The 26,446-nt window shown below is 54.7% G+C and overlaps 1 non-coding gene across 1 annotated transcript; it reads right to left on the bottom strand.

Annotated features, from left to right (window-relative positions):
- Nucleotides 1-8,245: 8,245 nt before the first annotated feature.
- Nucleotides 8,246-8,318, bottom strand: TRNAD-AUC (transfer RNA aspartic acid (anticodon AUC)). The gene has a single exon. It is a non-coding gene; the product is annotated as a tRNA-Asp (tRNA).
- Between the last annotated feature and the right edge of the window lie 18,128 nt (nucleotides 8,319-26,446).

Raw genomic sequence — 26,446 nt, 5'->3', positions numbered from 1 at the left:
CATGCAGAGTAAGGTCCACCAGCAGTGGTTGGAACTGGGGAAATATGAAAGCATGCTTAAGGTGTTCGATCTGAAGGAATTCAAAATTTATAATTAAAAACGAGCAAGAGAAATTGAGAATAAAGGCGAGTCCAGCTGCCCCTCTTGCCTGGCTTGCGTTTTTCCCTCTCTAGGCAGGAACTTTGATGTGTTTTCTTCACTGATTTATTTCTGGGCCTCAGAACAGGGCCTGGTACCCAGTAGGCACACAACAAATACCTGTTGAATAAGCAAATAGACAGACACCCTCACTTGGAATCTACGAAGGCTGGCGAGTACGTAGGAGGTGAAAACATCAAGGCGGAGCCGCCCTCTCGCGTCCTCTGTCTCCAAGCGCCGGAAGACTTACCTCCATCAGCCAAGGCCATCCAGTGACTTGCTGGGTTCATCCTCCCTCATTCTTGGTGGTGCCGAGTCTTCTGAGGCTGGACCAAGGTTCCAAACGTAAGGAGATCATGTACTTTGCCGGCTGGGATAGTTCTCTGGATGCCCTTTGGTCCTCCACGACGGACCTCTGGCCTCAGGGGGTGGCTGGCTGTGCCCCTCGTCTGGACCTCAAGAGCACTTGGGACATGAGACGTGGCTGCCCCCACACAGACTCACAGACACACACCTCTTTCTCTGCCTGGGCGGGACAGAGGGGACGCTGGGGGGCTGGCAGGAGGTGGGAGACATGGTGCCCTTTTGGGGGCCCCCAGACTCTCCTGCACTTGCCATCACAGCCCCTTCCCTGTGGACCTTGCCCCAGGGGACAGAACAGCCCCTTTCCCAGGAGACACTTCAAGAGCCTTCTAGATTTTCCTTCCAGCCCCTGGGGTTTCTACGCTGTCCTAGGCAGGGGCCTAAAGCTCTTCTCTTCTTCACAATTTGTTTGTTTTTTAAGGAAAAACCCTTTCTGTCTGTGGGGTACACTTGATTCTAGGAGGCATTTCTGCTTCTGAAACCGACCCCCAGCCTCTCCGCTGTTCCTGGAAGCAGAGGCTCCCCCCACCACTGCCCCCTGGGGAGGGGGGCACTGGGTGGGATTGGGGTGATGTCGGGGACCGATCCCTCCTCTCAGCCTGACCGCCTGAGGCCCAGACGCCTGGGGGTTAGGGCTGTGAAAGGCCTGGACCATGCAGGTGACGGGTCCCCATGAAGACAGGTCGTGGGTTCCCCTAAACACATGTTTAAAGATTCCCTTGCAGTGGGAGATGCTCCATTTGAGCTCGACTCTCTCTCCCTCTCTGTGTGTATATGTGTATAATTTTTTTTTGACGGGAGGGTAATTAGGTTTATTTATTTATGCACTTATTTATTTATTTTAATGCAGGTACTGGGGGTAGAACCCAGGGCCTCGTGCATGCTGAGCACTCACTCCACTACTGAGCTATACCCTCCCCCTATCTTTTATATATTTTAATTTAGTTTTGAAACAAATTTAAGTTAACAGAAAATTGTAAATAGAATGCAGAGGCGTGTCAACTCTTTACCTAGCTTTCCCAGTGTTTTCTTTTTCAAATAGAAATGTTAAAATTTACAAAAATTATTTTTTTTTAACATTTTCTGTGTTTGAACCAGGAGAATCATCCAGCACCACTCAGTCCACACTCCTGCCAAAGCTGGACCCGGCTCAAATCCCTGAAGAGACTTTCTGATAGTGCTTTGCTCTATAGGCTTCCGCCCAGTAGTAAGTCCCTCTGGAGTATGTGTGTGTGTGTGGTGTATGGGGTGTGGGTCCATGTGTATATGTGTGTGTGGTGTATGTATGCATGTACACGTATATGTGTGTGGCGTGCACATGTGTGTGGCACATATGTACACGTGTGTTGTGGTGTGTGTGAACGTGTGTGTGGTGTGTGAATGATGGGTGGTATCTGTGTGTATGGTGTGTGTCTATGGTGTGTGCATGTGCGTGGGCTGTGTTTCCACCTGCCCGGCTAAGGCGCCGCGGTCACACAGTCCGGGCCACTGGGCAGCGGGCAGTATGAGGGGACCCTCTCCCTCTGACAGCGGAGCCCGGTCCCGGCCAGTCAGCGGCAACAGCACCAGCCCGCCTCAGTGCAACAAACCACTCTGGTGTGATGTTCCCCGAGGGGGGTTTGGGGCACGTGGTCTGCTGGTCTCCAGCTCGGGTGGGCGCAGGGGGTTTAGGGCATGGGCAGGGGCTTGCCCCCTCCTTTGGGAAAGAAGCGAGACCTGAACCCTTGGCCGTGTGAGACCATGGATTGTTCCCAGTGACAGCACGGCTGATGGCTTTTAAATACCAGAGTCTTTGAGTGGCCAGGAAACTGGCTATTTTTGCTGTGATGTTGGCCCGATCCCCGTAAAAGAGCGGGCATGCGACATGGAGTCCACAGCCCGGCGGCCTCTCTGGCCACTGTCAGGCCGGACACCCTCCCCGCACCCCTCCAGCAGAGGGGTGGCGGGCAGGGCCCCCGGGGCTCTCAGCCGGGGCTCAGTGCCAGCAGCGCCGGGCCTCTTGCTCTGGCCTCAGATGGCGCTTTGGAGGGGTCGGCAGAGGACTTCGTTAATCTAGTTGGCGATTGTTTTTCTCTTTAAAGGTGATGACTTTGAACCACTCCTCACACAGCGGCGATGGAACAAATTGCAGTGGGACCTGAGCCTTCCCCCCACGTTCTCTCAGTTAAGGGAACTGACCCCGCAGCCCGTGCCGTGGCGGCCCCGGGGCCAAGTCCCAGCGGAGGGCGCGGGCGCGCCTGCCTGGGGACAGGGGGGACGCCATGTAACAGGAAGCCTGGCGACGCCGGCAGACGCTGACCTCACGTGGACGGGCCGCGGCCGCCGTCCCCTCGGCCGGGAGCAGGAAGCGCTGATGCCCGGGCGTCTGGCGATGCCAGTCACGGGGGCGACCGGGTGGCGCGGTTGATGTTTCGTGGCATTTACGACCCGCTGTGAAAGCTTTCTTCTGCAGACGCTCTCCCCAGACTTCTTCGTTTTCACCCAGATTTTTTTTTTAAACCACAAAAGAAACAGGACAATATGTGAAGGCTCATTAATTCTCTTTGGTTTTGATTTCCCCTTCTCCTGCTCGCTCGCCTCCTCCTGGAGGTTAAACAAGAGGCCTGTCCCCAGGCTTCCCATAAACTCTGGTTCACAGGAGGGGGAGGGGGAGGCAGCGAGCAGCCGGCCCTCCTCCGGCCCCCGGCCTCCCGCGCCCGACGGTTTACAGCCTCCCTGATCACCAGTTACACAGCCAGGAACAATGGACCCACCGCTTTAGTGCCCGGGCCTCAAATTTGCCTTGATTTGCCAATGTGTGTCATAGCAACACGCCCTTTGCGGGTCGGCAGAGCCTAATTACAGGATGAAGATGGATTGAGGCCTGAGCAAAGCTCGCCCGGGGACAAGTTTTTGGCTCCCCGCCCCCCATCCCGCTGGACCCTGACCCCTGGCTGCCCTGAGCGCCCACCTGACCCGGGGCTGCTGAAAGAACTGGCCGGCTCCTGGGGTCCTTTCAAGTCCCTGCAGAGGGAGGAGGCGGCCGGGGTGCAGCCCCTCTGGGAGCCAGGAAGACAGATCTTGGGACAGGGCAGAGGGCTGGCTCCGTCTCCCTGGACAACGGTGTGGAGACGTGTGACTCCAGGATCCCGGGTGAACCAAAGCCTGTCCTGGCTTGCGGCCCAGGCGGTGTCCGGGACAAGCGCTCCAGCTCTGTTCTCCTCCCTTGCAAATGGAGAGGAAAGGAACGGGTGTGAACTGGAGGAGAACTGAAGTAGCATTTCCAAAGTAAAGAGGCTGGTTCGAGCAGACAAAACATGGACACCACTGCTTATTTAAAAAAACGTGTTTTTGATCCACCCATCGGCCACTGGGGGACCCCTTCCTCCAGAACTGAGCCCCCGAGAGAGGAGAGCTGGTCACAGCAGGCAAGTGCCAGGAGGATCCACGAAGGCACAGCGGTCAGACCCCCAGCGGGCAGTGGTTCTCAAAATGGCCCATGTCCATGTCTCTGGCATTCAGACACAAAGGACTGCAGTGGCCTGAAATGACACAGCTTTACTCCCATGGCCCTGGAGGAAGTCGAAGTGTGGGCAGGGCCGTGCTCTGTCCCAGGGCTCCGGGGAGGGTCCTTCCCACCTCCTCCAGACACCTGCAGCATCCCGGGCTCGGAGATGCAGCCTGGGCTTGGGGATGAAGCCCCGGGCTTGGAGGTGCCGCCCCGGGCTGGGAGGTGCTGCCCTGGGCTCGGGGGTGCTGCCCTGGGCTCAGAGGAACAGCCCTGGGCTCAGAGGTGCAGCTCTGGGCTCGGAGGTGCAGCCCTGGGCTCGGAGGTGCAGCCCTGGGCTCGGAGGTGCAGCGCTGGGCTCGGAGATGAAGCCCTGGGCTTGGAGACGCACCGTGGTCTCTGAGATGCAGCCCTTCCGTGTCTGCTCCTTCTGCCCCTGCATCTCTGTTCTCTCTTTATCAGGACACCAGTCACCAGATAAGGTCCCTGGCTACTCCTGCAAGATGTTCTCTTAACCGATGGCCTCTGCAAAGACCTGATATAAGAAATGCTCCCCTTCTGAGATGTAGGGAAATCATTCTGGCTCACACAGGAGGGGACTCGAGTGCCACGCTAACTGAAATAGTCTGTCTGCGGCCTATCAAACGTACACTGTCTGTCTGCTTTAATCATTAAAGAAAAGGGCACCCTGACTGGAAGTGAGGAAAGTCCACGAGGAAAATAAAGAGTAAATGCCTCTCTTCTCAGGGTGTCAGCGCTGGTCCTCCGGGGATGGTAAGCCGCCTCCGCGGGCCGAGCCCAGACTGCCTGGTCGCGCACGTGCTGGGCTGCTTTCTCCTTGTTCCTTTGAAGCCTCGAAGGGCTGTAACCCTGGTTTGCTGACTGTTCTTTGTTCTGACGAGACATAAGACTGTGCTGAGAACCTGCTTCTCTGGAGCAGTTTCTTGGTGGAATCTGGGAGGTGGGCTTCCAGGCTGGTCCTCAGTTTGGCTCAAATAAAATTCTTTTCTATCTTATTATTGATTGTGTATTAATTATTTTCACTGACAGATCGAATTCCAAATAAGGCCCTGGGGTCGGGATTTGAAAATATCTTTTGAAGGGACTTTATGCACCAACAGTGAGCTCTGACCATGATGCTAAACAGAGAACAGTCATGAAGAAGAAACCTTTCTCTCTCCCTGCTGCCCGCTTCCAGAGCCTTCTCTGTCCGAGGCACCTCTGTGCTTCCAAGACACCTCACATGGAAGAGTGAGGAACTGCATGTGTGTGCAGAGCCCCGCCTTCAATATCGACTCAGGGAAACACTGAATCCAAGGATGAAAGGAAATATTAAGATTCAAATGAGGACAACCACACAGTAAAGACTGTTCTCAAAACTACTTCCTTCTTCCTCTGAGTTCCCACTTATGGCTGACATGTATATACTTAAGATGACGGTGCCCCCTCCTGCCTGAACGATATGGTTATCATAAAACGTAGGTTGTTATGGAGCTAGACTGTATTGGTAGCATCTTTTCCCTTGAGAAAGAAAGTAAAAAATAGCTTGGCCACGGTTGGAGTCAGGCCCAGTTTTCATCCTAATTTGCTTTTTATGAGATAAACTTAGCCCCTTAGAAATATGATATTTCTTCATGGTTTGATGCTACAGTTATAATAATAAAAATCTTTGGCGCTCTTCACTCTGAGAAATATTTTGAAGTCTGAGAAAAACAAAATTATTAAAAACAAGAGCAACAACAAAACTGTGATTTCACTCCAATTCCAATCCAGGGAAAATGCGGACTTCCTTCAGCGTTGCTTGCCAAGGGAAATCGATGCCTTAATTGAGGGTGGTTGTCATATTTTGCAGTCTCATCTGTAGAGAGTTATTCAAACTATCTGGGAACTAACGCACAGAAAAGGAGGAACGCATGTGCATAGTCTGTGGTCTGACTCCTCGCACATGCGTTCCTCCTTTTCTGTGCGTTAGTTCCCATGTGGTCTGACACACCACATGGTCTATGCTAAATTTAGCCAAAAAACGTTTTCTTTCCTTTGATCTCCCATAATGGCCACAGTCTGGTCCTCAGTTTGGCTGAGGGTCACAGAACATCGAGCTGATTCTTCCTGGGATACAGGCAGCTGAGAAGTTTTTAAGTTTTTTTTTTTTCATTAAAATGTTTTTAATTGAAGTATTGTTGGTTTACAACGTTGTATTAATTTCCGGTGTACAGCTCAGTGATTCAGTTATACATACAGATTATATATATATTCCTTTTCATGTTCTTTTTCATTTTAGGCTATTATAAGGTGTTGAATATGGTTCCCTGTGCTCTGCAGTAGGACCTTGTTGTTTATCTGTTTTCTATATGGAAGTATATAACCTGTTAATCACAAACTCCTACTTTATCCCTTCCTTCCTCCTTTCCTCCAGTAACCGTAAGTTTGTTTTCTATGTCTGTGAGTCTATTTCTGTTTTGTAAATAAGTTCATTTGTGCCATATTTTAGATTCCACATATAAGAATTATCATGTGGTATTTTTCTTTCCCTTTCTGGCTGACTTTACTTACTATGATAATCTCCAGGTCCACCCATGTTGCTGCAAATGGCGCTACTTCATTATTTTTTATGGCTGAGTAGTATTCCATTGTATAAGCACACCACAACGTCTCTATCCAGCCCTCTGTCCATGAAGATTTAGGCGGCTGCTCCCACATCTTGGTTGCTGTGAACACCAAGGCAGATGTGCAGTTTCTTAAACCCTCCTTTCTCCCCATCTCGTGTTCACAGGCCTCATCTCACATTTTTCCTCCCTTTGTTAGGTCTGGACATGTCTGGAATCTCACTAAACCGCTCCAGCTCTGAAGGCTCTGTTCAACTTTACCACATGTGTTCCCCCAGACAGCTGAGTCTATAAGCAGCTCTCCTCTGGGAGGACCCGGGAGCTCCAGCCCAGCGAGAGCCAGCAGTGCCCTTGCCGCCCCTGTGGCCAGGGAGAGGGGGCGCTGCGAGTGGTGGGGGGCACAGATGCAGCCTTGTCCCCCACCCCGAGCCGGAGCCCCAGGCTCCCCACCTGAGACTGAGGCGTCCGGCTGGGGCACTGGGGGCCTCCTGGTTCACAGGAGTTGCAGGAACCACATTTTCTCATTTCTCTGTGTGATGCTTTGACATCCTGTATCTTGCTGAGCCCAGAGGGACGGCCGCTCCCCGGCCGGCTCACACCCAGTGATACCAAGCAGTGCCTGTCAGCCTGCCTTCCACTCGCCAACCGGCCACCCCGGAGCCATACCCACCACCATCTTTCACTCTGGGCCACGGTCCTGCTGGCCCCTGCACACCAGGGCGGGCCGTGACAGCTCAGGACAGCCCTGGGGCCCCTGGGAACTGCCCACACTGCCCAGGTCTAAGCCTGCTCACCTGCCCCCTCCATTCCTTCCCACAGAAACCACAGCGAGTAGTCCTGCCACGTCTCCCCACACACACTGACCAGCGCCTGCATGTGTGGCCCCACGGCAGGCTGGACCTGGCTCTGCAGGGACCTGTGAGGATGAAACTTTCTTCCTCGCGGGAGAGTCATTCTGTGAACCCAACCATTCCGGATCCAAACAGACCCCAGACCCCCATGGAAGCAGCAGTAATGCTTAGAGTTAGAGGGGGGCCACACCCTCCTGTGTGTCTTGCTGCCGGGTCAGAGGACGGCCCCTCCTTCTCACAGGATGATGGACTTCAAAGCGCGTCCTGCCCCAGGCCCCTGTCTCCCCGGCCTCTCTGCGGGAAGGCAGAGAAAGTCCCACCTGTTTCCAGGACGCCCAGTCGTCATGGTGACCCAGCCCCACCCTGGCTGGGCATGTCCCACCTGAAGAGGTCCGCTCAGCGAGGACTGACTTCAGCTCCGGGAGCTGGCCCAGAGGGCTCGTCCTTAGCTGACGTGGAAATCTTCCTTTTAGATTCCTCCCTCTTTCTTCCTTTCCTTCTTCCTTTTCTTTCTTTCTTTCTTTCTTTCTTTCTTTCTTTTTTTCTTTCTTTCTTTCTTTCTTTCTTTCTTTCTTTCTTTCTTTCTTTCTTTCTTTCTTTCTTTTTTTCTTTCTTTCTTTCTTTCTTTCTTTCTTTCTTTCTTTCTTTCTTTCTTTCTTTCTTTCCTTCCTTCCTTCCTTCCTTCCTTCCTTCCTTCCTTTCTTCTTCCTTCCTTCCTTCCTTCCTTCTTTCTTTCTTACTGATTTTTTGGCGTTTTATAAAAAGGGGATGGTAATTAGGTTTATCTAGTTTTCTTTTAACGGAGGTCCTGGGGGTTGAACCCAGGACCTCGTGCCTGATAAGCACACACTCAACCACTGAGCTACACCCTCCCCATTTCCTATTTATTTCTTAGCTGTAAGTTGATTTATGCTTATACAAAATGGTGATTTTCACGTGGGCCATAGAAAGAGCATTCATTTCCCCTCCCAATGTTGAAACAGAACCAACATCGTGGAGAGGCAAGACCCTGTGTCCCCATTCCCTGGTTCTGTGATTACTCACTGGCCGGCCCCAGAAAACAGGCTGAACACCCCCGAGCCTCCGTGTCCTTCCACGCAGAACCAGTGGGTCGGAGGGAGACATTCACATTTACTCCCAGGTATAAGGTTCCAGCACCCGCCACCACCTCTCGGGTTTAGACAGTTCAGTCTGTCTTGAATCACCCCGGAGGGCAGGCGGGAAAGGCTCCAGAAATTGTTTTTCAAGTGACTTTATAAGTATCAATAAATATCGTTAAATCAACATCCCAGGTGTCAGCAGCTCATGTTCAGCCTGTTTTACTCAATGACTCATGTTGGGTGGCAAGTCCTTTGGAAGGAATAGACGTGGGGAAATCCCAGCGAAGGGAGCTGGTTTCCTGTTGGGGGTTTGAACCTGGCGGGTGCATGGTGGCTGCCACCTCTCTGATCCTACCATCTCTAACCTGCACACCCACCTCCGGCCGGCCTGCCTGCGAGCCTGGCCAGCCCAAGCTGCATGCCTGGGGCCGGGATCAGAGACTGAAGGCAAGAGAGGTGCTCCTCCGTCCAGGGAACAGGCGATGCTTCATTTGAGAAGAGACGCTCATTAAGAGGAGAAAATGTGGAATTTTCTGCCCCACAAACTCAGCAACGCCAAGTATGCCAAAGCGTGGGTATCCATATCGCTCTTTGAAATCGGAGCTGGGCCTTTGTAAATCGCCCCCAGATTACCGCCTGGCATCACCATGCGTGTCTGAGAACACCCCGCGCACTGCGCTCACCAGACAGGAATGCTGGGCACATGCCTCACCTCGCAGGATGAGCAGGGGGTGGCGAGGCCGGTCTGTCCTCTTCCTTATGCGCATCTCAATGACCTTCAACGCCCTCGGCCAGCCTCCCCAGTGCACCTCCCACAACAACAATGAATCATTTGTGAGCAGATGGAGCATTTACCACCTGGAATAGAAGAGCTGGAGCTCAACAAGGGGGCGCGCCCGGGGCGGAGCTGCACAGGGTTGGCTGGTGGGGAGGCCCTGGGGCTTCAGTGACTCACCTGCCCTGCGCTTGGCTAATGGTTAAACAGCCAGGGGCCTCAGCTGCCCAGGCCCGCGCGCGGGAGACAGTGCCAGCCCGTCAGCGTCAGTGGGCCTGGGGACAATACACCCCTTTGTGTCCCCCACCTCAGCCCGGATTTAGTAATGTTTTCATTTACGGGGGACAAGCTCCAGCAGGCAGCGGGCGAGTGTCTGCACCGAAGGGCTGCTTTCCGGGGTGTCGTGGAGGAACGTGCCCGGGGCCGGGGTGCGCCGTCCTGGGAGGGAGGCAGCTCCCGAGAAGCTGTGAGCTCTCCTGCAGGACCGGGGTCCCCACGCCCCCGATCGCAGTGACAAAGCACGCTGCAAGCAGCCTCTCTGCGGCCTCTGCAGCGAAGACTGGTTCGGGAGGCGCTGCTTCGTGTGTCTGCAGTCGGTCACCTGAACACAGAAGCGACGCGTGCGATGTGCTGGACGTCTGTCACAAGAAGTCGCCTCTCCCTTGATGAGTCACACTTTGGGAAGATTGTGCGGATACCGGCTCCCCGGGGCCAGTTGTCCCCCACTCCCCGCCCCATCCGTCTCCGCCACCCTCCGTCTCCCCACCTCCACCGCAACCTTCAGATCGACTTTGGAGACGTCGCTGGAGGACAGGTCACCAGCCCCTGTGGCCTGTGTCCCTCTGTCCCTGCCCACACTGCACCTGCCATGTGTCCTTTACTCTCCACAAAGATGGGTGAGTCAGCACAAGTGACCCAGGGTGGAAATAGTCACCTCCCCTCGAAGCAGATCTTCCAGCCCTAAGGTACCTTTTCATTTCCCTTTTATAAAAAGATGGTGAAGTCTAATAACTGAGCGGGAAGGCCTGGCTGAGCCGGCTCACGGGGCCGGCGGCCCTTCCTGGCTGGGCGAGCCCGGCAGCCTGCAGGTCCCCCTCGGGGAGGGCAGGTCGTCTACACCTACAGAGGGGTGGAAAAGCCGCGGGATGGAGTATGTGGCTGCAGTGGGGGGCTCCCTCAGCGCTGCCCCAGCTCCAGGAGCCCCCGCCTCTGGGCATCTGCCTTGTGAGAACGCCCCCACGAGGAGGCCAGCCCTGGACGCGGCTGGGCTCCCTGAGGACCGGCCTTAACCCCGGGGGCAGCAGAGTCATTTTGGCGCCCGGGTCTCTCGACTGCTCATTCCAGGGATGGGGATGGCCTGCAGTGTGCACCCCCAAAGGGGCGGGATTACAACGGCCAAGTGGCTGTTGACCCTGCGTTGACGTCGCCAAGAGTGAGCCACACAAGGTACTACGGAGGGAAGGGCCTGGCTGAGGTCCTGGGTGAGGATAAGGCCACTGCGCCTGGAGCCACGCTCCGAGGGGACAGGTGGTCGCTGAGGGAACCAGGGACACCTCCTGGCCACTGCGAGTGGGGGCCCCGGGGTCCATCCTGGCACCGCAGGGAGACTGTGAGGCATGTTTTCTTCAATGGACGTTTTTAGGGCAGTTTTAGGTTTACAGGAAAACTGAGGGACAAGCAGAGAGAGCCCCCGCATTTTCCCGTACAGCCCCCAAACACAGGGACGCCCCCCACCCTTAGCACCTTGTCTCAGTGAGGCGCCTTTGTTACAGCTGACGAACCAATATCACCACCATGTTATTAACTGAAGTCCGCAGTTCACACCGGGGACCATCATGTGTCGCACGTTCTCTGGGTCTGACACACGAGGAACGACGTGGATCCTCCATCACCGTGCCCTGCAGGGTAGTTTTGCTGCCTGAGAGCCCCTGCGCTCCAGCTGCCCGCCCCTGCCTCCTTTGCCCCCGGGCCTGCGACCACTGGTCTTTTTACTGGCTTGCCTTTTCCAGAAAGTGTGGGGCTTCGCCAGGCTGCCTTCTGTCCATCATCAACACACATTTGAGGTTCTTCGTGCCTTTCTGTAGCTCTGTAGCCCATTCCTTATTTTACCACTGAGTAAGGCTCCATTGTCTGGCAGTTCCACAGTACCTGCATCCACTCACCTACTGAGGGACACCTCCGCCCTCCAGAGTTTTGGCAATTGCGGACAAAGGTGCCGTGCATGCTCACGTGCAGGTTTTAGTGTGGGCGTAAGTTTTTAGCTCATTTGGAGAGAGACCAAGGAATGCGGCCGCATGACCATTCGGTAAGAGTGTGTCTAGTTTTGCAGGAAACCACCAGCACTGAATGAGAGTCCCTGTTGTTCCACATCCTCGTCAGCACTGGGTGCTGTCAGGGTTTTAGACAACACGCGCATGAGCCCTCGTCTCAGGTGTGTAGTGGGCCATGCGATGCTGTCACCAGAGGGTCACATGAACTGAGTGACATTTTGGCAGGATGCTCCTGGCGGCTCCGGGATGGGGTGATGGAGATCACCACAGATACACTCACAGCATCCCAGGTGAGGGGTGGCAGGTGTGGGCCGGGAAGGAAGCACAGAGAAGGAAGGAGGCGGTGTAGGAGCCTGGCTGGAGAAAGACCCTGCAGGATTTGCTGGGGGAGGAAAGGGGCATTTCAGGGATCAGAGCTTCAGCCTCCGCAGGAGGGTGGAGTTCTCATGAAACAGAACTCCAGGATGTATTTTATACATAGGGAGCTTTGAATTTCCTTTGGGAACTCAGTAAAGGTGTCAGGGAAGACCCAGTTTTCTAATCTGAAGCTTGGGGGAGAGAGCAGGCTTGGGGCTCACCCTAGAGCACCCCCAGCTCATGCTGATCACTCTCTCTCGCCTCTGGCCCCGTATTTCCTACTTTTCAGGTCTCCCCTCAAATATCCCTCCCTCTCCTGCTCTCTCCGTAAGAGTACGTCCTCCCCTTCCCCAGCCCACTGGATCCAGAACTTCTTGGACCTAATATCCACCCATCGGTGTGACTCCTATAACATCTCTCATCTCCTTTGGGAAGAGGGTCTGTGAGGACACCTGATGGCCTGTCTCATTCGCCCCCGTGATCTGCAGGCCACCACGTATTATGCTCCCCGTAAATATTTATTAAATAAACAACTTATTAAAACATAATGTAAAATGCTTCCAGGAGTTCGGAATGAATGTACAGAGATAAGCAGACCAAGAAGTCCAACAGCGCACGGGGGCCGCCAGGCCGCGCGGTCTTCCTAGACGTGTGCAACCAGATACCGGCTATTTCCTTTTTGTAGCTGCCCCCGTGGATGTCACCACAGAGTCAGTGAATGTCCTCAGTCCCCTCGGCCCCACAACGCCCCCCACCCCGCGTGGAGAGGGCGAGGCTGCCCCTTCTAGTGCCTTGTTCTCCTTTTCACAGACTCAGCAGTTTTCACACCAAATGTCCGTACGAGAGACTCAACGTACGTTCAGACACTGGTAGATGGCAAGCTGGAAATTGGACCTCAACTGAGAGAAAGCATGTTTACTCATTTTTTCCTGACCATTTCAGGTTTGAAAAAATGATTCTGTAGCAACCTGCCATGAAAAAATGTGCTGAAGAAACTCCACAAACACAGGCTTCCCTACCTTGTCATCCCCGAGAACGACCCCAAACCCAGTTTTCTGTTGGATGGGCTTGTGTGGTGTCTCAGATCTGGTTCCACACCAAGCATTACGTAACGGCAGAGACGAGAGGCTGCATTTACCAAGTCCCAGCCGGCATTCCCGAGCTGGTTCTGAAACCGCAAGAGCCCTGTGGACCAGCCTTGGTGTTACATGCAGGAATGCCCCCAGTGATGCACTCTGGGGTCCCGGGCCAGCCCGCTGGCTTTGCTAACCTGAGTGTATTTCATCCCAAATCCTGCGCCGCACAACATCAGTTAGCCGGCGAGGACCGCGTGCTGATGACCTTGCTGCGTGTTACAGTCAGCTGACACACCCCTTAGAGAGGCCCCAACTACAGCTGACCCAGGGGCGGTGCTCCCAGCTCCCTGGGCTGCGCAACGCTATTGGTGCTGATGCGGGGTATCAGGGAAGCGAGCCGAGCAGAGATGCTGCGGCCAGCGACCCCGGAAGGACCCGACCTATTATCTCCACACAGACATCCTGGCCCGCGGTGCGTTCTGCGGCCGGCCTTCCCCCCCGGGCCTTGGCTGTGACGTTCTCTTTCTCTTCCTCCAGCCAGTCCTCCTTTTCTGGACTGAAAGAGCTACGTGTAATCACTTTGTAAGTCTGAATGGATGTCACCACTCTGAACAAATTATTCACTTAAATGGTGTTTTCCCATGTTCTGTAGCCATTACAGAATTTAAATAAAATATTCATATGCACTTTCTTAATTAAAACATTTTTCTTGAAGCATGTTGGTGAGCGTGGCCTCCGGCCTCCTGTTGCTCAAGGTTCGGGGACGCCCGTGCCCACCTCGCTGCCCCCTCACTCCTGCTCCCCATTAACCAGTTCAAGCCCTTGCCATCACAAGCGTCTTCTGCAGACCAGACCAGAGACCCTGTCATCGGTGGGAAAAAAATTACCTTTGCCCTCAGAAGGAGCAGCCTCACTCTGCATGACATTCCTGCCTGCATACTATTATCTTTCACTTGCCAAAAAAAGTTAAAGCTCCATAAAGCTGAAATGAGAAACATTAGGACAACTTTGGGAAAAGTGCGCATTTTTTCCCATAAGAAAGTAGCAACGGTATTTCAGCCTTGACACTGTTGTTTTCAGTAAGACAACTGTCCTAAAGTAAAAGAGGGAGAAAAGAATATTTTTACATATGTATGTAAAGGTCCTGGTCCAACAACGGTGCTTTCAAAATAAGACAAATGGGAGTGAAGCAGACCGCTCGGGGGTTAGAACGCGCTTACCCGGGGAGCGTTCCTCCCCTGCCCACCCCCAGCAAGCAGATCATCTTGGCCCCTGAAGCTTAGATTTGCCCGGTGGACAGCACAACTCTTATTCCTGTGACAGTGAAGTCAATCTTCCCCCCACAGGAAGCTAAACGGAGCAGCAAAAGGTAGTACCACGACCCACTCCCTGGGGCGCAGGGCACACTCTCGGGGTCCCCGTACTTGAGATGCTCCTGCCGGGTCGGCACACGCAGCCACAGTCAGACACTGCGGTCACGTACCAGTTGTGTTGTGATGCTGGCGGAGGCAACAGTGCAACAAATTCTCTCAAAGAATTTATCCAAGACGTCATTCCAGCGGCTCCTTCTGGAAGCGGCCGGCCAGCCTCTGCGACCTGTGGGCCACGTGCCGCCACCATACAGGGAACTTTTTCGCCACAGGAGGGCTCCCGTATAGAAAGTGAAGTAAACCGTTAACAAAGGCATTAATCATAAAAAACACAGTTGGAACAAGATGCATGGAAATAAAGCTGATAAGATATCTGTTGTTTTGATGAAATCCACACCTGCGAATTGGTCGGCTGGGACCCCAAGTAACTGTGAGAAACAATTAGCGCCACGAAGCCCCCAGACTCAGGCACTGTTTAACCCTGCAGTTAACTGAAACCATCGCCCACCCAGCCCTCCGCAGACAACGTGCACCACGGAGACGCTCCTCAACATACCGCTTGGACGTGGAATCTAAAAACATGACACAAGTGAACTTACTCACAAAACAGAAACGGACTCACGGACGTAGAGAACCAACTTCCGGTTACCGAAGGGGAAAGGAGGCGGGATACGGTAGGAGCCTGCGATTAGCCGGCACACACTCCTGTACGTAAAACCGATGGACAGCAAGGACCTGCTGCAGGCACAGCACATTCAGCGTCTTGTAATAGCCTACAGTGGCAGAGAGCGCAGAAGGGAACATACGTACGTGTAACTGGGTCACTGTGCTGTACACCTGAAACTAACACATCGGAAATCAATCCATGTCAGTTAAAAAGATTTTTCTTGAAGTAGAAAAGAGAGTCACGAGTGGTTCAATAGCGTTAAAAAAATAAAATCCACCACCCCTGTGTGAGGCGACCCGCTTGCGTATTCCCCAGGTTTAACACACATGTGCTGTGCGTGCGACCTGGGCTCCGAGCTCCCAGGAACTCAGTGCTGGGCAAGTGAAAATCTTTTTGGGGGAGCTGTATGGTCTCTCTCTGTCTTTCTTCCTGAGCAGGAAGGCCCGACTGGGGACAAACCGCTGTATTTTGAGGAACCCAGGCTGGCCTGCTCTCTGGCTGAGAGGAGACGTAGGCTGGAAGGGGCTGGAAGGGGCTGGAAGGGGCTGGAAGGGGCTGGAGGGCGGGCTCCACCGTGCGGCAGCGAGTCCCCACATGCTCGGGACTCCTGTTTCCAGAGTGAACAAGGTGCTGAGCGGGGCGTCTGCCGAGGGGAGGCCGCGTAAGCCTGTGACGGGAAGCTGGCAACAGAGATTTCCGTGTTTGTGTTAATTATGGCTGCACGTGCCCTGCCCGGGTGGGGTAACCAGGAATTCCAGTCTGTGGGCCACATCGTCCTCAGCCACACAGTAAGAGGGTCAAAGGTCAACAGCACCGCTTCCAAATCTCAGCTTCTGTCCTTCGGGGGGTCGTCCAGTCTGGGGAGTCAGGCGCCTGTTGGATGTGATCAGTTTTACGTCTTTCCCTGAAAAGAGGAAGGGAGCTGCCTGGTTGACTCTTATCCCGAGTGCGCGCGGAGCCCCTCCCCGCTCTGCTGTTCTGTGCAGCCCTCCTGGAGAACGCGGCGTCCCAGGCTCCAGGGGCCGGGGGCCTCTCCCAGGCAGGTGGGCGCATGCAGAGCAGCCTGGGTGCAGGGTGGTGGGGCGGCCTCTGGCCACGGCAGGCTGACTTCCAGGCTCCGTCCCTGACACACAAAACGCCCGCCTGGGTGAGGACTGAAGCCAGGGGACGTGATGACTAACAGCAGGTTTGGTTTTTTGGTGTCAGTCGGACCAAGGCAGGTCCAGAGACTTACCTGCTGAGGGGGCTACAGTCAGGGCGCTGACCCCTCCCCAAGCGTTATGATCCTGACGAGGACAAAGCCCGCCTCTTGGCTTGGCAATGTACACACAGAAAATCGACTTCCTTTTAGAGGCTGAGCCCCTGATAAGAAACGCTGCCAGCTAGTGAAGTTTCTGAGATCGGAAAGAGGATAGACCATGCTCCAAGTCTCCCGCTTCCTACCGTCGCGGGCGTCTTTGCAAGAGTGAAACTGTTCGGTGGGGTCTGTGGACAGCGTCACTTGCATGCTCCTGCGGTTTTGTTCCTCCTCTTGAATATCCGTGTGCGGTGGGTCTCACCACCCCATCATCAGCGTCTGCACCCGCCACGCAGACGTCGCTGGGAGTCCGCTGCCATCCCTCCTAAGCACGCACCTCGGCTTTAACCTTCACGTCTCAGGCTGAAGCCAAGCACGTAAAAGCCCTGGGCATCTGTACGTGTCTGCGTGCGTCCACGTAAGTACCCGCGCGTATATGTGTGTGTGTTGTCCACGTAAGTGCCTGCGCATATATGTGTGTGTATTTTTGATCCTGCATTTCCCGCTCCTTAATGCATTTAGAAAAAAAAAAAAACCTCGCTTGCAGGGCTTGGCAGGATGGTCCTGAGTCATACACAGAATAACATGTTTTTAGACTTTTCTATGAATCTGCTTCTGACCTGTTTCTTACTGAGTGCAATTTCATACCTCAAAAAATGTAGAAAAGGCAGAGGGAACGGGCTGGCGAAGTGTGTCCAGAGCGTCTTGTGCAAGATGCTGAGCTGCGCTGCGCTGTTTAGAGCCTGGAAGTGGATGCAGTGCTCGGGGCACCGGTTTGACTTTAGAGAGCGTCCCCAGCTGCCGGCCACTGCCCAGGAAACTGTACGACGATGGTGTGTTACTGCTGGGCTAATGGGACCCACGTTAGGAAAAATGAAGTTAATAATGAAGTTGGAGGGATCCTCTCCACACACCGTCTTGCCACCGCTGTCCCCGGCTCTTCAAGTGAGCAACTGAAGACCAAAATGGGCCGGGGTATAAACATTGGCAGGCCAGGAAGCCTGTCGCAAAGGGCGGAGCTTGGCTGAGTGTAAATCACGTGCTCTGGGAACTTTGGATTTGCTGCCGGTTCTCATTGCTGGTTCTCACCCTGCGCGGAGCTGCCGGGGAGCAGTGCTCCCACACGCGGCGTGGCGGGAGGGGCGGCTTGGGTCACGAGCAGGACCGCCCGTCTCCAGGAGGAAGGGATCGCGCACAAGCAGCGAGCGTGGGTGCCCACGGATCCCATTAGTATGTTGCCCAGAGCGTTAGTGAGGGGCTTTGGGGTCCCGGCCCCTTCCATCCCACTACACTGTATCTCGGGCTCCCTTGGTTTGAATCTAGTCCTGTGTCCACGTTTCACCTGGAAGATGTCCCCTGACCTGTCTCAGCCTCGGTCTACCAGGATGTGAACTGGGGATAATGTGGTCCCTGTTCACAAGCGGTCAGGAAGATTCAGAGCGATGAGGCAGGGAAGCCGCGTGGAGCATCAGCTGGAACACAGCAGGAGCCCAGCGGCCTGGGGAGGCCTCCTCCTGATGACAGGGGCGGGGCCCGCAGGGGCTGGACCCATCGTGCCACCTCCTTCTTGCCGGACGCCCCCGGTGCCCTGCTCCACCGCCTCCCCGCCCCTTGGCCCCGGCCCCCTAGGGCTTGCTAATGCTGCAACCGGGACCCCACGCAGTCCTCTGTACAGGAGGTTGCCTCTGACACGTCCCCAGGAGAGTCTGTCTCTGGGTTCATCCTTGTCTGCTGGTCCACAAGCGCAGCTCACTGGGTGGGAGGGGGAGTTTCAGCTTGAAAATGCAAACGTGATTCACCCGAGGGGACGCGCCCTGGATCACGTGAACCAGAAAATGGCCTTGTCTTCCTTTGAGCCCGGACTGCATCAACCTAGTGTCGGCCCCGCTCCACCCTCGCTGTTCCCCTGCGTGGCCCAGAGCTCTGCCCTTACACACAGCCTCATCAGCACCATGGCCCAGGGACACCGGCTTGTCCATCCAGTCCTGTGCTGTTTGCTTTGTCCCACCGACTTCCCATTTCCAGGACAACCTAGACGCATTTCCAAAATCTGTCCCAATTTCCTTTCATGAAAACGGTGGACGAAGTTCCCAAGCCGCACCGCTCCTGCCTCCACACAGATGCAATTTTAAGTATATCTGTGATCACGACGTGACAGACGAAACAAGTCAAAACAGCCCATGCATCAGCGGGAGCTGTGACTCCGCTCAGGGCCTGACTCAAGCGACAGCGCTTGGAGTCACACAGCCCGGGAACTGACCGGGAGGTCATTTTAACAACTGTTGGGAGAGTGGATTTCTCAGCTGTGGCTCAGGCGACGTCAGGCACCCTGGACTTGACCTTCAGGTGCTGCAGGGGGCGTGCCCCCCCGGAAGCGGCGGGAGACGGGCGATAAATATGACAGCCAGTTAACATGACGACCAGTTTCCAAGACCACGAGGCAAGGAACGCGCATAGAGGCATTTCAATATTTGTGCAAACTCACACAGCACGAGCCGTCTCCCTTTCATATTTAATAAAGATCTCCTCGTCGGCTGCGGCCAGCGATAAGCGCAATATCCTTCAATGGTTATCCTGGGGTCACCACTCAAGTGCTTTCTGCCGGTCGGAGCAGACGCTGTGCGTAGCTGCTGTGTGCATTTCATAAACCCAAGGAAAAAAAATTTTTTTGATTTGGCTTTTTCCTCTATCTTAAATGCTTTATTTTTCAGGGGCGAGATAAGGCCTGGTTCTTCCCACAACACCAGAGCTCAGTCATCCCTGCGTCTCTCTCCACTAAGGAGAAGGGGCCGCCTGTGCACAGATGTCTCAGATTAAATTGTACCTCACAGCCCTTGCAGCGCGGGCACTGGATGAACTGCCAGAAGGGCCGTAGGCAAGAACTAAATTGCTTTGGTTTCAGTACACAGTGAATTTGGCTCAGACAAGCTGAATCAGTACATTAAATGCGAATCCCTCGCAGATTTGAAAGCAGCCTTTAGCACAATTATTGACTGTGAGTGATGATTATGCCTAATTGAAGGAGACTTCTGCTACCTGTGGCTCGGCTGGAGTCTACCCGAGCCGCGGCGAGGCCCTGCCTCTTAATTCAATGTTCCGGCTTGAGAGCAGCCATCTGAGCTAAACCCGGACGTGTGTACACACGGTCGATACACTTTAATAAACTTTACAGGTTCGGTAACGAGGCTGAGTATATAATGCAATTTTTTAAATTCAGGGAAGGAAAGTAGCTAACAAGTCTGCCGGGCGGCAGCAGTTCCCGCACAGAGACCTCCCAGGAAAACCCGCAGACCCTCCAGGCTACTCTGGGGAAGCTGCTCCTCCCCTCGCCAGTGCGCCCGGGGGCTGGTCTCAGGCCTGCGGCTCGGACCAGGCCGCCTGGAGACCCCTGAGGAGGCCGGAATAAGGCGGCAGTCCCGCATCTTCGCTGGGGGCTCTGCCAACTGCCTGAGAAGCGGACGGATCCCTTGGCAGCCCCCGCCTACTTGCCGGGGCCCGCCAGCTCCGACTCGCCCTCCCCGGCCGACCACGGCCAGCGCGTGGCTCCGAGCTGGCCGACGTCGCCCCGAAGTCGTTGACTTTCCTCGGCAAATGAGAGGCAGCTTCTCATGGGTCTACAGCTAGGGTCTCACTTGTCTCTAATTTTTAATTGTTTTTTATTGAAGTATGATTGATGTACAACGCTGGGTTAATTTCTGGCGTGAAACCGCGACGCGGTTGTACAGGCACGTGCACTCCCTCTCCGAGAGTCTCAGTCTCGTGCTCCTTGAGAAAGACGCAACGGCAGCACGCCCCGGTGCTCTGGCTGAGGCGCTCTCTCTGCCCGGGCTGCTGTGTTTGTGGCTTCAACCCACCAGCACGTTTTGAGTTGGAGTCAATTCATCTTGGATGAGCACTGAGGCCACTGGGCATCATCTTAAAGAGCACTGTTGGCAGGATTTGTAAACAGGTTCCTTTCCAGCGCTGCGGACCCCCAGCTTGGTCACACGTCCCCCTGAGACCATCTCTCACGTGGCCCAGAAGCCCTGTCACCAAGCCTGGTTGTCATTAACGTTCCTCAGGAGGGATGGCCGACATCCACGTGTGTCTGAGTTATGATTTTCCACGAATTGGAGCATTTGTCATAGAATGAAAACAGCCCCCCACGGAAGGATCACGTGGGCCCTGAGGATGGTGGCAGACGTGGACGTGGGTGAGCTGGCTCTGAGCACTCACGGGCCAGGAGCTCACTGCCCCCGGGAGCCCTGGGACAGCCCGGCTGCCTCACGCCTGCCCGCCCATGGCTCGGTGCTCCCTGTGGCTCCCTGGCCTGCGCCACGTGGGAAGCCGGGGCCCAGTTCACGTCAGCGAGTCTGTTCCCGTATCTTGCGCAAACCCAAGGGGAGGCCCTTCTGCTCGGTCAGCTGAAAGCTGAGGTAGCTTTTGTTCCGTGTCTGCGTGGAGACCAGAGTACCAGGTCACTGATTTCAGGATGACTGAGATGTCTCTGGGCCCCATCCTCCCTTTGGGAAATCCCTGTGAGCGAGCTGGGAGGCCACCTGGGAGCCAGGAGGTACTCTGGTACTAAGGCCGCTCGCGCACCAGGGCTCTTCAGACCGACCCCTGCCCTGCAGCCTCGGCCGCCCCTCGAAGGCCTCTCCCACGTACTGCGAAGACCGTCTGAGAACCAGGAAGGGTGCTCTTTGTGGCCTGACGACTTCAGCACCAACGAGGCTGTGAGCCGAGTGGCCACCGAGCATCACGATGTTTCGTTTCTGCTCACGTCCTCAGTGACCAGCGTCCCCCTGGCCACTGCAGGGCAGGCGCTGACCCGACCCTCGTCTCCAGGAAGCGCGGGCCCTGCGTCAGAGGCTCACAGCCCCGCATACGGTCTCTACATGGTGAAGATGACAGGAGGGGGACCGGCCTGATGCCTTCGCTGACTGGGTGCACAGGGCAGTGACAATTCTTTGAATTAAATTGAATTCCAGGTCTTCAGAAGCAGGAGTGGGGCCTCCAGCCGGCGGCTGAGATGCCGTCAGAGCAAAGAAGGAAGCAGAGTAATTAAGGGGACCCACGCTGTCAGCTTTCCTGCGTTTTCTTACCTCTGTCGGCGGTATGTCCCTTTATTTGGCAAAATTCTCATTTTGATGAGTGCAAGGTTGACTAGGGGGCACTTTAAGGCAACAGTGATTTAAGAAAAAAATGTTTTGATTTTCTTAAGAGAGTTTATTCTTAAGTCCCAGCGTCCCGGACATGGTGTCCTTTTATTTGGGGGCAAATGTGCTGATGGTCATGATGTTGAGTTTCTCAAACAGACTGTTGAATGTTTTTAAGGTTCTTTTACAATAGTTTGGGAAGGGAATTTTAAGATTCTCCGTGTTCTCGCCGAGTCTGGGGCCCTCTGAGCTCAAGCTGGTGGCGCTGGGATGCCCAGCACGCTGCCCAAGAGGTGGAGGGGCCTGCGGACCCGAGAGGCAGCCCCATGCCTTCCGGCCCCTCCTGAGGTGCAGGTCCGTCTCCTGCGGCCTCTGCTCCTGACCCGCAGGGCCCGGGGCCGGTAGGCAGGGGACACAGACCTTGGTCCAGCTGCTGTGGGACAAGTCCTTTCTGATGTAGGGTCACCTCCAGCCCCTGGCTCTGCTGAGAAAGTTGGATCCCATGAGCTCTCCCTCCGTCCTCCAGCTGGGGGGGCTCTGAACATCAGCAGTGTGACCCTGGGCAGATTGCCCCCTGTGCCTCAGTTTCCTCACCTGCAAGGTGCAGCCCCGCCCCATGACTGGAGGAGGAACCTGCTGTAGACAAGCGTATTTGGCAGGGGGTGAGTTCTCCGAGCCGGTCAGCTGGTGTGGCCGTGCCTGTTACCACCGTGTTAGTCTCCCACGGCTCCTGTACCGCTGACCGCTAACCCGGGGCTGAAATCAGCACACATCTGTCTTCTCACAGTTCCAAGATGAGAATTCCAGCATCAGCATCGAAGGGGATAAGTTGAGTTGTTGGCAGGGTTGGTCCCCTCTGGAGAGGGAAGGCTTTGTCACCCTACTCCAACCCCAAGGGGAGAGTTCGTCCCCTGCCCGTTTCAGGTTCTAGAGGCGCCCGCACTCCTTGGCCTGCCCCCCTCCGTCCTCAAAGCCAGCAGCCGGCATCTCCTCTCCTTTGTACCCTCTGCTTCTGCCCTCAGGTCTTCTCTCTCACTCTGACACCTCTGTCTCCCTCTTCTGGGACACCTACGATGACACTGGATTCCCCCCAACCCCAGATAATCCAGGAAAACCTCCCACCTCCAGGTCCTTAATTTAAACACATTTGCAAAGTCCCTTTTGCCCTGTGAGGCCACGTACCCACAGGCCCTGGGAGTGAGGGCTGGGGTCTTCGGAGACCCATCTTCAGATCACCGCAGCTGCCACCCCTGGTTCTGGCTCCCCCTGTGACCCCACCTGGCCGTTTTTATTTCCCTGAGCAGAGCGACTGGTTCACGGATGCACATGACCAGGCCCAGGCTAATCCGATCACTCTTGGAATCACTGTGGATGATAGAACACAAAACCGGGACTTGTCAGAGGCAACGTTTTCCAGCACCTGGGAGATCTTACCTGAGGATGAAGCATTGCAAAAGAAGACAGAGCTGACAGACAATGAGAAAGAGGCAGTGCTTCTTGGGTCACAGTCAGAGCTCCTGGATCCAGCTGTTCCTGAAGGCGATGGACCTCAGCACTTCTTGCTCATGAGCACCAAGAAATACCCTTCGTCGTGTAAAGTAGTCTATGTTTCTACTGTTCTTATCAAAACTGACATTGTGCCTGATGTGGCAGAGAGCGTTCCTGGTGCCTTCTAGTCCATGGGGCTTTCCCCTGACAGAAGGAGAAAACCCCCGTGTACCAGGGAGGCCTCCCAGTACACGCGGCCTGCCCACCCCAGGCTCCATGGTGGTTTCCATGAAATCTGAGAAAGTTGTTTTTTCCCAGTATATATTTACAGGGATCCATTAGATCAAAGTTAACATTTTTTTCCCAAAGTGTGTTGAAGACTGAACCGTGATGACTGCTGCTTGTTCAGGCAACATTAAAACATTTCCAGGCACACAGGCGCCCTGCCCACTGGATCACGTGTGCGCGCGCTCCCAGCCGTGGAGGATCACGTCCTGCATGAAGCTCATGCTCGCGTGCTCGGTGGTTTCCCTGCTGCGCAACAGCTCTGTGATTTCACGTCCTTTGCGTATCTCATTAAGTCCTCCCAGAACTGGTTTCTTTATGTATTTTTTATGCTGTTTTGGAAAACTGGAATGACATGTAAACACTCAACAGGGAAAGACGAACAATGCAAAGTGGATTTAGGAATAGTTGTGATGGGAAGGCAGTGGGTCCTTCCTACCCACACGGGCCTGGTGCCGGGGCCGCAGAGAGAGCCTCACCTTTCTAACCTCATGAACGTCACACTAATAACCAACACAGGGTCCTTCCCCCGGGTCACCACTGGTACCACACCGTCAGACAACCCCACACACGTGAGGATGCTGGCGCACAAGGCCAAGGTGGCCTTGGTCCTCTGGGGCGCAGTCTTCATCAGCCAGGGCATCTGTAACAAAGCATCACAGGCTGAGTGGTGCAAACTGCGATATTTATTCCTCATAGTTCTGAAGGCTGGGAAGCCCGAGATCAGAGTCCTCAGCGAGGACCCTCTTCCCGGCCTGCGGACAGCCACCTTCTTGGTGGGTCCTCACGGGGTACAGAGAAAGCTCAAGTCCCTTGTGACCCTTCTTAGAAGGACACTAACCCCACTTGCCAGGGCTCCGCCCTCGTGACCTAGTCCCCCCAGTGCCCACCTCCTAATACCGTCACGTTGGGGGCTCTGGCACGTGAATCCTGGGGGGACAGACATTCAGGCTGGAGCAGATGCCCCGGCTGGTGACAGCTGAGAACTGCGAAGGCTGCTGAATTACCAGCAAGACGGGCCCATTTCTCCCTTCCATGCACAGAAGTCACTGAATGCAGGCATCTGGGGACATTCACGGATTGTGAGAAGAACCCCATCTCCCAAACGATCTTCCCTTTAAGTCCTGCCTACCCTGTGTCCCTGGAAGAGTGACAGCCTGCCATCCTGCCAGGAGCAGTGAGGAGGCCCTGAGGCTGCTTGGGTTTCCTACGGCCCCTTCCGGTCGAAGAGCAGAAGCTGCCAGAGTCCACCTGTCCCCATCCTTCTGGTCAATTCTTTGTTCTCTTGGCTTCTTTTCTGCTGGTTTCCTTCTCATTGGAACCTCCTCAGCTCCCCAGAAAGTCTGTGTGTGGGTCTGGATCATGGCTTCCTGTGAACCCGCTGAAGGCAAACCCTGCCTTTGACCAACATGGGGGCCTTAAAGGGACACACCTCCCAGGGGTCGGGGGCAGGCAGGAAACCCCAGTGAAGGCAGCATCTGTTGTCTAGGGTCACAGGATCTGGGGATGGAGATCTCGTGACCTGTCAGCCTGAAGCTCCAACCTGGGGACACTGAGGTCGGGTGTAACCCCCAGCCTGGCCCCTGTGTGTCCACCCAGACCACCTCTTACCTAGGAAGGAAGCCCACTCCCCTGGCAAGGGGTCCCCACCCTCACTGCATCTGGGCAACCCCAGGAGCTTCCTGGTTACGCACCACGGATGAAGCATTTTCAGGGGGCGATTCCTGTGGGTTTGGACCATCACGTCGTCTGACTCTAGAGCCCTGCACGTGCCTGTGAGTTCTGTTAGGCAGTGAAGAGCGGGGTTGGCTAATTTCCACTGCTAGATCATGTGCTCTGTAGACGCTAAACTTCTTTGTAAAGGAACTTCCTGTCGGCCTAAGTGAGGCCCCTTGCTTCAATCAGGCACAGAGATTCTGGACACAGGTCTGGTCTGAAGGGCGGATCTGAGCCCTCCTGACCGCCCAGCTGGTTGGCAATCCCGGGTGGCCTGCCTGCTCTGGGCGAGCCCGGAGCAGGACTCCCCGGTGCACCCTTTGCCCGTCTCCGGCTGGGTGCCAAGTGTCTGGACCCGCACCGGCCAGGGCGGCTCTGCCTGCACCTCCGTCAGTGATTTTCTAAACCGATCAGAGAGGGGCTTTAAAAAACAGCGCAGGCACATGCGCACCACGTCAGAAGGGTGCTGGCTCCACTTGCTCCTGGAAAGCACACCGATGTGCCCTGAGTTGTGGCGCTCTCCGCTGCAAACAGCCCTCCTTCCTCGCCGCTTCCAAAGGCGACGATATCCACCTGGTTAAAATCTGTCGTTGAGAATGTTCGGTTGCAAAGCGTTTGCCATCTGGGAGTTTATATTGTGCTGATCCTTGAAAGACACCAGCCAGTTCAGTGCTAGAGTGACAGGCACAGCAGTGCGCACCCACACCCACTCACACTCGTCTCAGTCTCCTGCACCCACACTCACACAGTCACACACACGCGCGTGGTAATCACTGGTGTTCTGTAATATACAGGACGTGTATTTTTTTAATTGAAGTGCAGTCAGTTTACAATGGGTCAGTCTCTGGTGTGCAGCACAATGTTTCAGTCATACATACACACACATATACTTGTTTTGTTTCATATTCTTCTTTGTCATACGTCACTACAAGGTGGTGAATACAGTTCCATGTGCTCTACAGCAGAGGCTTCTTGTTTGTTTTGTATATAGTAGTTCGTATCTGCACATCTCGCACTCCCGATTTATCCCTTCATTCTAAGTGAAGTGAGCCAGAGACAGAAAGAAAAGCACCACATGATACCACTTATGTGTGGAATCTGGAAAAAGAAAAAAAGACAGAACATACGTCTGTTATACACAAACCACGTCACACGTGCGCTCACGCAGTCACCACGGCAGTATTCTGCAGTGTGTAAGGCATGTTCCACACGTGGAGAGGACGTGTGTTTTCTGTGTACATACGCACAGAGGCCATGTACGACCTATACACAAGCCACACGCACACGCATGCTCACGTATCATCGCTGTAGTGTTCTGTAACATACAGAATCTATATTTGACATATGCAAAGAATATGTATTACTCTATACAGAACGAATATACATATATTCTATATGCAAACCACACACACACATACACGCACCACCATCCTTAGCAATGCAGCCTCCACGATGCAGATAA

Source organism: Vicugna pacos, chromosome 3 (assembly GCF_048564905.1).
Source record: "Vicugna pacos chromosome 3, VicPac4, whole genome shotgun sequence".
Classification (NCBI taxonomy): Eukaryota; Metazoa; Chordata; class Mammalia; order Artiodactyla; family Camelidae; genus Vicugna; species Vicugna pacos.
The sequence above is the reverse complement of the archived record's forward strand: the minus strand, read 5'-3'. Positions and strand labels throughout refer to the sequence as shown.